Raw genomic sequence first — 12,925 nt, 5'->3', positions numbered from 1 at the left:
AAGTTTCCTTATTCTCTAATAATTACAAGGATAACGTCCATGTTGAGTAGCCTTAAAACCCAAAGTCCCAAGCCCTTTGAGACTGGACATGGTTTGTACAGAGTAGAAAAGCACTTCAGATATATTGATGTTGAAGATGTGATTCAAACCTGAATCCAAGGATTGTTTTACACATTGCTCTAGACTCCAAGTGTGTGATAAAGAAACAGATTGTTCAATATGGGAGTCTTAGGGGCACCTGAGTGGTTCAGTCTGGTTTAGCATCTGCCTTTGGCTCAGGTCATTATCCCGGGGTCCTGGGATCCCTTGGTCTGTGTCACTGGGCTCCCTGCTCAGCAGGGAGTCTGCTTCTCCTTCTCCTTCTCCCTTTGCCCCTCCCCTGCTCATGGGTGCTCTCTCTCACAAGTAAATAAATAAAATCTTTAAAAAAACACTGGAGTCTATCTCCCCTCTTTTCCACAGTTAGTCCATTATACCATCCGTCTCCTCTTGGGCTCTTCCAATGCATGCCATGAAGAAGAAAACTGGATAACTATGTTTCTAACGGGTTTTCTTCAGCCTTACTGCTGTGCCATTAAAGACTACTAATAGGTTTCACCAATCCTTTTCTAAACCAGCTCTTGGACACCTTGATCTTTATGAAGCCAGACCTCTGGGGAATGCATAACTATATTAATATCCATGAGATAAATAGAAACATACTTCTAGAAATTTGTAAATAACACAAGTTCCTAAGAGATACCTTTTGTGCTCTGGTTTCTTCTGACAGCGGACATACTAGATCTGGCATGATCTTCATAACAACCAGAAATCACTGTTTATCTAAATAATACATTTTACAAGGCTTCCTTGCAAGTCTCCTGGACTAAGTATTTTGGGCAGAATATAGCAGCACCATATTTGGACCAAAGCTGAGAAATATATATCTGAAAGACTATAGATGAATTTTCTGGAAATGCTACCTCTGTTTGAATCACCTGGAGGACACCAAACAAAATCTTAATTCACTTGCAATGAAAAGAGCCCCAACATACTAAGAACAGCCATTAAATCCTGAATTTCAGTAGGTTTCCACATCATTTTCCAACTTTACTTCCATGTTTCATGTTTTGTTTTAATGAAAAAAAAATCTTGAGCAGATCCTAATTGTTTTCTACCTTTGGTGACATTAACTTCAAAGGGTCTTTAAACTTGAGATTATTCACCAGTATTTATTCTAGTATTTCTGTGATTATATAATTTTTCAAACTCTCTGAATCATCAAAAATTTAGTTTTTTTTGCACTGATACATGATTAATTTGGCTGAGGTAATGATCTACTGTGATTTTTTAGTCATTTAACCCCACTTTATTGAAAGATCAAACTGATTTGAAGCAACACTTTTGTCCTATGCTAAATTGTTTCACATACTTGGGCCAATTTTTTATCTTTTTCTGTTCCATTTATCTGTTCTTTCACCATTGCTACATATTTTGTTTAGTTTTCTGATTTCTTTCTTTGGGTTTATCTGTTTTTCCCCTCAAATATAGGAAAGCCTTGAATTTTCTATTTTGATTCTAGGAAGAAGTGGCTGTTTAAACTCCTTCATCTGTGTTAATGGTTCTTTTATTATCTTTGTCTTCCCAGGTACATGATCTTATCACTTGTAAATAATCATAAATTTGATTCTTTCTTTTCCATATTTATACCCTATTGATTTCCTTCCTCCCTCTCCCTCCCTCCCTTTCTTCTTTCCTTCTTTCCTTCCTTGGCTAAAACTCCCTAAACAATGCTGAACCACAGCAGGCAATGCTGTAATCTTATCTTGTTTATATTATATTCTTCACAGCTTAAATGTGTACCGTTCGGTTTGTTTTTGCTTCTGCTTTGTCCTTTAAGCAAATATTTGCTATTGGTTTCATTTACTCATATATCTTCTGGGCCAAATGCGAAATGGGAATGATAGCCTGTGAGCCCTGTATCAGCATCCGTGTACTTCCCTGTGATGTGTGCCGGTAAAGGCTGAGAACGCCCTTTCCCTTCTTCACTCATCACCCACCCAGCTTCAGGCTAGGCTTGTCTGCATTCTCTGCACCTCGGAGCTTAATTGTGTTTCAGATCTCTCTGAAAACTGTCCATAGACTCTCCAAGGTAGACTGCTGAACTGCTGGGTGGTTTGCCGTTCACGAAGTTAAATTCATCAATACCATGTCTTCCAGATATTACTTGAAGTCATCTTTCTCTGATTTCCCTAATTTCTTTTCCTTTAGAATTTCAATGAGTACTTAGTGAAAAAGTCAGTTCAATCAACCACTTGGACCAGTTAATGGTTCTTTTAAAAATAAAATATAAAATATATTCAATTCTCTAGTATCGAAGCATAAATGAGTCTTCCCTTAAGTAATATGGACAGATGGAAATGATGCATTAAAACTTAGCTCCTACCACACATCAGTGATGATAGCTCCTTCATAATTGTTTTCCTGCTTGGCTTAATTAACACCAGTTAAGAGCTTTGGTTCCAGAGTGAAAATATGTATATGAATAGGTCGTCTCTTTCCAAAAAAAAGTGAAAACTAAGCACTTATGTTGAAGCAGTGCTTTTCATTCCATTTATTCTACAAATTATTTTTCTTTTTTTCTTATGTTGGCAAAGAACCTTCCTAAGAAACAATGTTGGGTTTTAGATCAACACTGTATACTAATTAGAAAAAAACCCCCATCTCTTATTATTCTTTGTGAAAAACAAGTATTTATCCGACAGGACCACTGCAGTTCTGGACATATCAGTGCCTGATTTTTCAAAAGATTTCATACTGTGATCAATGTTTTGACACACTAGGTCTCGTTGTCTTTCACAGTGAAATGTCATCATTGTTTGAATCATATTTTGGGCAGGATGGTGCCCTACATTCCCTAAGAATCAACAGAGGCTGAGAGAGATTTTTCTGAAAAGAAAATGAAAAGAAATGAAAAGAAAAATCTTTTAATTTTTACATTTACATGTACTGGGGAACAATTGGGTGACCAATCTCCAAGCTCTCTCTCTTTTTACCTATGTTTTACCTATGAAGCTGTCAACCTGAAAATGAAGAGCTGCATGAAAGGCAAAGAACATTTCTTTGGGATTAAAGAATTGCAATTTGGGGAGTACAGATTCCCACAGTAACCAGAAAGTATCTGCCTCTGGGGAGAAAACAAGGAGTTTTTATGAAAAAGAGGAAGGGGGCAACTACATGATTTGGATAAAAGGGAAAAAAATTTGTCTCTTGGTACTAAGAGGCTGAGCCACTTTTGGTGATCCACAGATTGACTATTCTGTGGGTGTTAACAAATGAAACTATTCCTGGTTTGCATTATTTAATTACTCTACCTTCAGAAAGTCCACAACCAACAGACTTATGATTCAGGATGGTCAATATTCTGTTGACTTTTCACACAATTGCCTAAAACAATTGCCATTTTGCCCAGTCCAAATAAAGATGGGCAAGGAGTTTCTCCAGGGTGGCCTCTCCAACTCTATTTTAAGATGGCTTCAGTCATGTCAATTTTTCACAAATTTTATGCTCAAAATCTGACACACAATGTTACATCAGTTTGGGGTGTACAGCATACTCTCCTGATTTTTCTTTATTTCACTCAACTAGTTCTTGGATATCTATGATCCAGGTCCCTGATTTCCAAGGTAAAAGCTGACTGATCTTTCAAACTACCTATAAATCTAGTCTTCTTTTTCTTTATGCTATAATCTCCCATTATTGCAGCTCTTTGCTAAAAATGTGATAATATGAAGAAAAGATGGCAAAAGACTAGGGGACCCATGTTTCATCTGGTCCCTTGAATTCAGCTAGTTACCTATCATATCATTCTGCACACCTGTGAATTTGGCCTCAGAAAAGAATTGCTGCAATTCTACAAAGAGAAAAGTGACCACTTTTTGCAAGGTAGGAGGTGTGGAGATGTGAATCTGAGGGAATATATCAGAAAATAAACCACAGGGGAAGGGAGCCTCTGTAACCTGGCTACCGGAAAGTAATATAGCAGTGTAGTGCAAAATCAGAACTTTTATAAGTCTGTTCCCGTGAGGGACATCCCTGCCTGAAAGGAGCTCAGGTGGCAAAGCAGGGCAGAATCCTAGGTGGGACAGTGTGGTCTCAGGATCCCTGGGGTCACAGAAAAAATGGGGGTGACTTAGTGCAGCAGAGTTCCCAAGCATTGGAGTGGGGAAGCTGGCTATAAATCCAAAGTCCCAGAGTGGCCTTTCAGCTACATGTTGGCATAAACTTGAGAACTGGGGAATGATTGGGTGACCGATCTCTGCGCGGGGCCTTGAAAGTGGCAGAAATGTGGCAACCCTCCTCCTTCCACCGGGAGGAGTGGCGCAGGTGCATGCAGGATCAGGCAACCCCTCCTGGGAGGACGCTGTGGTTGTGCACCTTAGGAGTCTGCAGAGTTTGGTGCGCATAAAAGGGATTAGTCAATCCCTTTTCCCGGAGGGTGCACTGAGGAGCGATCATTCAGCTCTGGGGCTGGAGATCCGGGTGCCCCCGTTATTTATTTATTTATTTATTTATTTATTTATTTATTTATTTATTTAAGATTTTATTTATTATTTGACAGAGAGAGGCACAGCGAGAGAGGGAACACAAGCAGGGGGAGTGGGAGAGGGAAAAGCAGACTTCCTGCGGAGCAGGGAGCCCAATGCGGGGCCCGATCCCAGGACCCTGGGATCATGACCTGAGTCGAAGGCAGACGCTTAATGACTGAGCCACCGAGGCGCCCCTACTACAGTGTTATTTAAAAGAGAGAGAGTCTGCAAATGTTATCTCCTTCTTGAACAGCTCTAAATTGAAGTAACTTAACATCTTAAAATTCTAAAAGGTCCCCAAACAAATAGTTTTTAGTGACACAGAGTGTGTTTGGTAGGATTTTCCATTTTGGTAACTTCTCAGGCTGACAGATTTTTTTCCAAGGAGGCAGCTGTGTGCCTCTGCTGGCAGATTGTCCCCCTGGTCTGGACACTCCTGGTAGAAAAGCCCATCTGTTCCCTAGAACTCTCTCTTGGTCCATACGGCCAGAACCAGCTCTAGCTTGCTCTTCTCATTCATCCATTGCTATAGCCTTTGTGTCTTGCAAACAACGGTGTCAGATGAAAGGACTGTAATATCTGGGTTGTAGGCCTGGTTATAATCCTGACTCAGTATGTAATTTTGGGCCAGTTAAATACACCTCTGGATTAGACCTCAAATTCTTAGGACATAAAATGAATGTTTTGGATTTTATTTTATTTCATATCATTTCTTGTTTTAAAGTTTAAAATTCTCTCACATCTCAAGATGACTATTCATTTATGACTTATTATCATGGACCATTGCTGCTGGGAGGGGGAATAAGGCAGCCAGGGTACTGTCAACTCAATTTTCCAGATTGCTAGGAAATTAAATCCCAGCCCATTTATGTGTTTTATTTTTCTCTTCTAGATGATGTAACTTATCTCCACTCAGTGATTAAAAATTGAAATAACAACCCATATGTGGAGAGTAAGGGGGTTTTATTACGTCAAACCCAAATGATAAAATTCCTTAGGGAAAGGATACACAGTATAGACCATATTTCCTAACAGCCAGTTTCAGATAATGGCTGTCATGGTTGGACTATAGGATGATCCCCCCCACTGATCCTCGTGGGAATGACAGGGGTTTACCTATTTGGCCAGAAAGTCAGAAAGGAAGTGAAAAAAAAAATCTATGTTCTGGAAGACAATAGAAAGAACTTTTTCCTTCAGATGACTTGGATTTCTTTCTTTCATTATAAATTGAGGTATAATTTCCAATAACATTATATTGATTTCATGTGTACAACATAATGATTCGATGTTTGTATATATTGTGAAATTATCACAATAAGTCTAACTAACATCCATCACCATACATAGTTATAGAACATTTTCTTTTCTTATGTGAGAAATTTTAAGATTTACTCCCTTAGCAACTTTCTTTTTTTTTAAGGATTTTATTTATTTATTTATTTGACAGAGAGAGAGAGAGAGAGAGCACGAGCAGGGGGAGTGGCAGGCAGAGGCAGAGGGAGAAGCAGGCTCCCCACAGAGCAGGGGGAGCCCGATGCGGGGCTCAATCCCAGGACCCCGAGATCATGACCTGAGCTGACAGCAGTTGCTTAACCAACTGAGCCACCCAAGCGCCCCTCCCTTAGCAACTTTCAAATATGCAATACTAGTGTGATTGACTAGTTCTAGTTCTAGAACTCTGCTGTAACTAGTGACTCTGCCCTCCTCCTTCCCTCAGCCACTGACAACCATCATTCCACGCTTTGAGTCTATAAATTTGACCATTTTGGATACTTTATACAAGTGAAATCATGCAGTGTTTGTCTTTCTGTGACTAGCTTATTTCACTTAGCCTACTGTCCACAGGCTCATCCATGCTGTTACATATTATAGAATTCCCTTCCTTTTAAAAAAAGGTGAAAAATTATCCATTGTATATGAATGTGACATTTTATTTACTCTTTTATCTGTCAATGGACACTTAGCTTATTTTCACTTCTTGGCTATTGTGAATAGTGCTGTAATGAACATGGAAATGCTAATATCTCTTGAGAGCCTGATTTCAATTCTTTTGTATAAATGCCTAGAAGAAGGATTTCTGGGTAACATGGCAGTTCTATTTTTTATATTTTGAATAAAGTCCATACTGTTTCCATAGTGACCTCCCAGTTTACATTCCCACTAAGTGCGTGAGGGTTCCAATTTCTCCACATCCTCGCCCGTGCTTGTTGCCTTTTTTTTTTTATAATAGCCATCCTGACAGGAGTAAGATATCTCATTATGGTTTTAATCTCCATTTCCCTGATGATTAGTGACACTGAGCATTTTTCAAGTTGAAATATTCAGATACAATAACAAAATTTTAATAAGCCAAAAACTAATATAAAAGTATTATTGCTCAAAGTTACCCTTTGGATTTTTATTTTATTATACATAGATTTTTATTTTATTACACATTATCAGAAGCATTTAATTAAAAGGGTGGGTGACAAATAAATTCCAAAATCTTTATAAAAATCTTTCTTGCAACTTGGAACCTCATTAAAGTTTCTATATAGCCAAAGACAATGCTCCTAGAAAGATAGTAAAAGTATTAAAAAGTTATGTCAAAATTTAATTTTCCTCTTCAAATGTTGAAAGTTTGAAAATAAGATTCAGGGCTACCTGGGTGGCTCAGTCAGTTAAGTGCCTGCCTTCAGCTCAGGTCATGATCCCAGTGTCCTGGGATCGAGTCCCACATCGGACTCCCTGCTCAGCAGGGAGTCTGCTTCTCCCTCTGCCTCTGTCCTTCCCCCCTTCCCCCACTGCTCGTGCTCTCTCTCAAATTAATAAATAAAATCTTTAAAAAAAAGAAAACAAAATTCAATTTTACTAATTCAATTAGTGCAAAATTAATATAAGTTCATGCCCTTTTTAAAATAAAAACTAAATATTGATGTTTAAAATTAAGTTTTATGTTTTGATACTCAGACTTATAAGAAACTAAGTATGTAACCTGAATAATGCTCTCTATATAAAATCACAATTAAAGAAATGAAAACCCATAAAACATTGAAATATCATCTCTCAAATAGACTGACAAAAATTTAGAAGTTTATTGATACTAATTGTCAGTATCTACGAGGAAACAATAATCTTAACAAACATTTCATTTGTAGCAGGAAAAAAACTACAAGAAACTATTTTGATTTCTATTTGTCAAAACCCAAACCATCAATTTTTTTCACTAATTAACTCTATTTATAGTCCCCCAAATGAAGCTAATAAAGCACACACTGAAAGTCACTTTTGCATTGTCTGCGAGAGCATAAAACTGGAAACAATGGAAATCCATTTGATAAGAAGTTATGTGTTCTTTTAAGAGAATGATGTATGTCACTACAGAGCAATATGAAGAACATAATCCCATTTTTTGCAAACGAGAAAGGCTTTATTGGTTTACATTCATTGGATACTCACTGTGTGTGTTTAATTTTATTTGCAGAAGTGAGCACCAAATTTTGTTTGAAAGGCGTTGTATGGGGAACCAAGCCATGCAGGTGAAAGAGTAGTATTAGAAAGGGTTTCATTTAATAACTTTCTCCAGACTTTGGATTTTAAAAAATAAAGAGCATTAAATATACTGCAAAATAAATAATAAAGAATTACTATCCTTATAAATTAGGTGCTATTGAGAAATAAAGAAAAAGTAGTGTATAGAGTGATTTTGAGAAGAGACATGTCAGGTTAGTTAATGTGCAAGAAATAATAGTTCTGCAGGATACAAGACCTAGGCCTACTTCACTTTTTTCCCTTTTGGCAGAAGTAATGTTTATTTACTATTTTTTTATAAGGTAATAGTTCCATAAATATCCCTAAACCCTTTCTTCACCCTTCTTTTCTCTACCTGAAGGTGGAGCAAGATACTTGTTGGTGGATGACAATTGGTTGAAGCTTACTTAATTCCAATTTACTCAACTCTGCAACTCAAATCTCTTACCAATTCCAATGCTAACTTTTAATTAAGTTGGAGATTACAAAAATCAAGAGATGATCAGCAAATCACCAAATTTTGTGCCCCTTTGTCAGTGGTAAACAGACAAAAACCAACCACCCACCACCCATCCAAGCATCTAGGTCGTGTCAATAGTTCTATACAATATTTTTATTTTTACTTTGATTCATCTTCTATTTTTCAATTTGATTTTGCATTTTTAAAGAAAATAATATAGTGTATATATGGGTGTGTATATATAAAAAGTGTATGTCATATGTATGTATAAACCAACTAGTCACTTCTGGTTCTAGGCATTTAAAACAAGGTGATTGACACTGTTCTTTCATTTCAGGCTAATTCTGCTGAAGTGCCCTGGGTACCAGAATCATCCATCATGGAAGAAAACCTCCTGCCATTTGGATTAACATCCTTGAAACATTATATGAGTCAGAACTGGAATTCCTTTGAGTTAAGTTTAGAGGATTGTTTATTAAAACAACAAGTATTACCTTAAGTATTACAGACACAATGTTTTTTAATGTAGCATACAAATGCATTCATTTTTGGGGAGCCTGGGTGGCTCAGTCAGTTAAGCAGCTGCCTTCGGCTCGGGTCATGATCCTGGGGTCCTGGGATCGAGCCCTACGCCGCCTCCCTGCCCGGTGGAGAGGCTGCTTCTCCCTCTCCCTCTGCCTACCACTTTGCCTACTTGTGCTCTCTCTCTATCTCTCTGTCAAATAAATAAATAAAATCTTTAAAAAAATGCACTCATTTTTGTTTTGGTTTATCTCTTAATTTTGAATTTGATTTTTAATTGGTTTTGAATTTTTTCTTTAGGGAATAAGAATCATATATAATATAGAATATAATTATATATAATATAAATATCTATAATTTCTAAGACAAAAATCAATCAGAGAAAGAAGCAGTATGTGGGCTAGATCAAGCAGGCACCAACTGAGAACGAGTGTGGTGCCCTCACTAGGCAGTCCTGCCTCCCTCTTTGCTGTTGCTGCTGCTGTAGGTCTCCAGGACCACATTGCAACGGAGTGCCACAAAAAAAAGAGTTTTATTTTACACTTAAGCTTATATACCCAAAATATCATTTTAGTATATTTTAGATTCTTTTCTGCATATTAAATCTCCAAAAATCATCACTGATGCTAAATTGTTGTCATTTGCACTTAATTTTGTTTGGAGCTCATAAAATCTACAGCTTAAAAAGTAGTTACAAATATCCAAGATGTTCCAAAATATTTTAAAATTTTCCTGTAACTGAATCAAGTATCATTCTTAAAATTCAAACTTGAATAAGTTATCTAATTACCATATAATCCAGCAATTCTGCTTCTGGGTATATACCCAAAAGAACTGAAAGCAGGAATTTAAATAGATACTTGTACATGCATGTTTGTGGCAGCATTGTTCACCATATCCAAAAGAGAGAAGGAACTTTAAGTGTTCTTCAATGGACGAATGGATTAAGCAAAATGTAGTACATACATATAATGGAATATTTTTCAGCCTTAAAAAGAAGTGAAATTCTGTCACAAGCTTCAAAGTGGGTGAACACAGAAGACAGTCTGCTAGTGTGAAAATCAACCAATCTTTCAGCTCCGCACTTTCAAAAACTTCTATAAGATCAGCAGACCACAATGCTCACAGAGACTATTCCTGAACAATATGACTCAGCCTTCCTGTAGTAAGCAGGGAATTCATTGTTGACTTTTTATTCAAAAACTGAATGCTGATTTCACCAGACTTTAAGAGTTGCTGTTAACAAAGTTTTTTTTTTTTTTTTTTTGAGGTTTGGTTTTGGATATTGATGGGAAAGACCATAAATTGAGATAATATTTTATAACCTTTTTTCCCATAAACTGTAATGACTTTCCGTCAGTCAAGAGCTTGATGTTGACAAACTCCTTGCCTGATAATCTCATCTATCCTTGGCAGTCATCAGAAATAGGACGAACAGTTGAGTCTCTGCTATAGACTGTTATAATGGCTTCAATCCAAATGCAGCTCACAGGCATGACAAGAAAATGAACTCTTCCATTGTCCGATCTAAAAGCAGTCCTCGAAGTAATGCCAATGGACAGCGAATGTAAAGTGTTGTGAGTCTTCTAATCCTGTGACTTAAAGGAAATGGTGTCAGTGGGAAAGATGATAGAGATTAACCAGAAGTCTTCAAACCTGAATGTTAGCATTTACATATGTTGTTAAGATGGGTATCTTCTCTCCTTTCTTTGTCCTTCTGCCCCATGGTTCTTCTACCAATATGACAGGTACCACCCCATGTATACTGTTACCAATTTACATACTTAAGTCATGATTTTATATCCAACCCCATTTACTATAAAAGGGGGAGTGTTTTGTTATTATTCTAAGCTATCTGGTATGATAGCCCAGATGTTTCTGGATATTTGCCCCAGAAAGTATTGACCAAGCTAGTTTTTCATAATAAGAATGATGCAGAGATCCAGATACTTACTTTCCATTGCACCCTCTAGACTTATAGAGCTCAGTCTGTTGGGGTGCCTGGGTGGCTCAGTTGTTAATCGTCTGCCTTTGACTCAGGTCACGATCCCAGGGTCCTGGGATTGAGCCCCGCATTGGGCTTCCTGCTCCACGGGAAGCCTGCTTCTCCCTCTTTCACTCCCCCTGCTTGTGTTCCCTCTCTCGCTCTCTGTCAAATAAATAAATAAAATCTTAAAAAAAAAAAGAACTCTGTTTGTTAAAATAACCTATTTATTTTCTCAATTTCCTATTATTTCCCATTTTGTTATGGTGGATGATTATTGTCTTGTTTTGGGTTTTGGTGCAAACTCTCTGTTCTCCAGATTTTGTTTCCCTACATATAAAATTTTGAACTTTATACAGTAAATTATGTCATAATTTTTCTCTTCATTGTAGTATTCCATCAGAGTTAACATGTTACTAAATAGGTAAATTGAGACTTTAACAAAAAAGATAACATATGACTGAAAGTTGGTTACTATTTTAAACACAAGTAACTTTGGATCAATTTTTATCTATTGTCAAATCTGTTGTCAGAAACATCTATATGAGAATGTGCAATCCATAAGTACTACAACAGCTCATCAAAGCTACTAGAAGATGATTTTACATGCTATCCAAGAAAGAAATATTTATTAATATTTAGGCAACTAGAATAATCACTTTCCCTGAAAATCAATTGTACTTGCATATATGTTATTTTATCCTTCTAAGTGAGAGAACACTGTTTAAAAATTAGTGAATATGAGGACGATGCTTAATACTCTGAAGAGCCTACTTATTAGCTATATTGGCTATATAATCATTAGTAACTGTGAATACACCTGAAAATTTTTAATCAAAGATATTTTTGAAAAGGATAGTATTTTATACTGTCTAGGACCTGTTAAAGAAGCAGAAAGACAACCAATGATTACACAAACTTGGAAAGGAAGGAAAACCATGGTGCTGAAGCTGGGAATTGAGAATATGGCAGGGATTTTATTAGAAAACAGAGGAGGAATTTATATTATTTTTTTATATCCCAAATCAATCACTACTTTGTATTTCTCTTCCTACTAATAATAGGGTAGAGATGGGAATGCCTTACCAATCAAAACAGACTGTCTTGCAGACAGTGGATTATGCCTCAGTTTCTGAGAAATGTTATTAAGTATGGGTCTCATTGATTTCTGTCTTTGTCTTTGTTTTTCTCTCATCTCAACTACAATAAGTCACATGTTTTTACCTAAGGTACTTGTACTTCTCATGGGGGGGAGGAATCACTGTTAATCCAAATAATTCTGATTGGTAAATTTTAGCAGCATAGCTATGTAAAATAAGCAGTTCCACGTAAAACTCAGAGGAGGTTTTTGTGAGATTTGACACCCAAATCCTTCTTCCATTTCAGCCTATGTACAAGTCCAGACCTATATGTCTAACCTGTCTGAAATTTAGCAAGATTTGAGGCAAAGGCTGTCATGCAGGTAGTTATATGGAAATGTGATTCCAAGGATATATGCTGAAAGACAAGGAAGGAGGAAAAAAGGAAAAGCTAATATAAGGAGAGACAATTGTGTCACCACCACCAAGGTATGGGTGTTTAACATCATGGGATATATGAGGAACATTCTGAAAGGCATCTTAGAACTTTTGGCTTTGAGAAATGGAAGTGAGAGGAATTTATGCATTTGCTCTCATTATTCATTGTTCAAGTTATATTAATTATGCTTTTTCTTTTCTGTATATTATAATGTTTTGACATTCTTTGGGGCTTTACACACCTGGAAAGAGATTGCCCCTTCAGGCTGGCTAATTTCCTGGGGGTGGTGGACAATTGCCTAAAACCTGACTCTAATGTATAGACAGATGGACCCAAGGCTGTGCCCTCACCCCCCCTTATCTC

The sequence above is a fragment of the Zalophus californianus genome, chromosome 7, assembly GCF_009762305.2.
Source record: "Zalophus californianus isolate mZalCal1 chromosome 7, mZalCal1.pri.v2, whole genome shotgun sequence".
Taxonomy (NCBI): domain Eukaryota; kingdom Metazoa; phylum Chordata; class Mammalia; order Carnivora; family Otariidae; genus Zalophus; species Zalophus californianus.
Note: the sequence above shows the minus strand (reverse complement) of the source record.